Genomic DNA, 2,500 nt, shown 5'->3' on the forward strand with positions numbered 1-2,500 from the left:
AGCCTACAATACCCATGAAGCACCTGTGTCACGTGTCACCTGTGTCTCACGCAGGAGAGGAATCTGCAGATAGAGCTAGTCTTGCGAATATGAGTGGCAGCAGCAAGCTACCGGCACATCAGCGCGCGTTTGGAAATGCCACTGAAAACCTTCACGTGAAAAAAAGTAGCGAAGTTCATCTCAACTGACCTGTTTTGGAATCTGTCATTAGTACAATGCATAGTAGTAGTGACATTAAAATGACCAAGGCGAGAGGAGAACACGTCTTGAGACTAATTAGCGCAGTGATAAGACAAGGACACATGCGGCATTAATAATGTTCGGTTTAAATCATTTTCTGATTTGCCTGTATGTCTTCATACCTTAATATTCCTCCATGTTTCTTGTGCCGTTGTTCCCGACTGTCAAACGGGGCTTAAACAACGCGCAGTAGTAGCCTTCCAGACAGTACAAAATCATGTCCCATGTCCCTTCGCATGTGCCCATCTTGCTTTGCGTCCGTTTATATTTTAAACAACTCAATATTAAACGGAATGAAAGGAAGTCGTAGCTCCTTCTGTAGTTAGGCTACTGGCCGCATATGTGTGTGCCTTCTAGTAGATAGCCTACTTTTATGAGAAAATATTCCAGAAGAGGTGTTATTCTACATCCATGACCGAGGACATGCGAAGCTTGGCAATGACTTTGCACCATCTACTTTGCGCATCGAAAGTGCCCTTCAGATCAAAGACGGAAATATTTTGCTCTCATGTAGCTTACATTTGTGCCCTTCCACAACACTGTGCTTGGTGTTTCTGCACGGCTATGCCATTCCTCAGATGAGTTAACTGTTAATCTGTTCTTATAGCATGCATGCATGGACCAATTAACAACAATTCTAGTTATTAGACCCTATATTATATTATAATATAATATAATATAATATAATATAATATAATATAATATATTATATTATTTTATGTTATATTATGTTATATTATCCTATAGGCCTATTACATTATTACAGCCTATTATATCATTCATTAAAGCTGCTATGATGGTTAAGAAAATTATGGCTAGTGAAAAGGCCCAATGGCTAGTGAGTCACGAAAACCACTAGCCAAAATGGCTGGTAAGCGAAAAAGTTAGTGTAAAGCACTGCTACATTCACATCTCAAGGTGCCGTTTTCATGATGATTGTGAGATCGTTAAATAATGTCACATAATGGCTTGTTGATGGCTTTTAACAATCTGTTAATGGGCTTTAGTTTTCAGTGGAATTCTAGTCATTGATTGAAGGCTAACAATAACACTGCTCTCTGGTGATGGACAGAACAACTTGAGCTTGATGATGAAGTAAGGCAGTCTTTTTTTCTGAGAATAGCCAAAATATTTACAGGGCAGACACCACAAATTCTGACCTAGAGCTAGCTCTATCCAAGGTTCTATTCAGACTGACTGTACAGCTGAGAAACCTAGAACCCATCTATCTACAGACACAGACAACATCTAGTCCATAGTAGCCACCAAAATGACATTAATGAATTAAGTTGATTTGCATTTGTAATTCGTTAAAACTAAAGGTATTTTGCATTATTATTCAGCCATGTCCAGGCATTTGCATTTTCTTTTTTTTTTAAAGGCAGGGTTAAACACTTAGGCCTAAGTAACCAAAGATTATGCTTTTACCTCTGTTATGTATCTAACATGTCATGGTATTTCAATCTTTGTTGGTCATATTCTGCTACACATACTTTTCTCATGCTTTTGTGATGAAATGGCCCATGTAACTACAATATTATGCATAATAAGTATGTAATTATGCAATAATGATTCACGCTATTGACACCCTTTTGGTCTCCTTGATAGGCCCTATTCGAGTTGCAAAAGTCATTCAAGTCATTCATCATTTTGACCCTGACATGGCACCCACATCAGAATAAGATAAATAAGATAAACATAAGTGTAAATACTAAGCTTAAAAAGCAATGAAATTATCGTTTCACCGTGTATTGTATAGGGTCGCGTGGATGCACCAAAAAGTTCAGGCTCAGGATTTTTTTTTACTTTAATCCCTGTATGCGTGTGTGTGTGTGCATGTGTGTGTGTGCAGTATGTGCATGATTAACCAATTCCCATGAACCGTGAGTGTTCTCCTACTTTACTTTGTCATGTTGACAAACAGTTGTGATGGTGTTACTGGCCGAACGGTTTTTGAAGGAGTGTCGAGGGAGAGAGATCACAACTGTGTGTCATAAAAGATTCCCAGTTATGTCATAATTGGCCGGTGTCACATATTGTTTCAGATGGGCCCTCTGCCATTGAACTCTGGGTGCCATCAGTGCTTCCACCAATGACGCGCTGGCCCCTCATGTTATTCTCCAATCAGCTGCTTCTCTCAGAGCCCATGGATCTTCGGTAATTAGACAATCATTTCCACATGTGGATCAAACTGCCTCTCAAGCATTCGGTCCCCTCATCTCTCTCTCTCTCTCTCTCTCTCTCTCTCTCTCTCTCTCTC

The sequence above is a fragment of the Engraulis encrasicolus genome, chromosome 14 (genome assembly GCF_034702125.1).
Source record: "Engraulis encrasicolus isolate BLACKSEA-1 chromosome 14, IST_EnEncr_1.0, whole genome shotgun sequence".
Taxonomy (NCBI): Eukaryota; Metazoa; Chordata; class Actinopteri; order Clupeiformes; family Engraulidae; genus Engraulis; species Engraulis encrasicolus.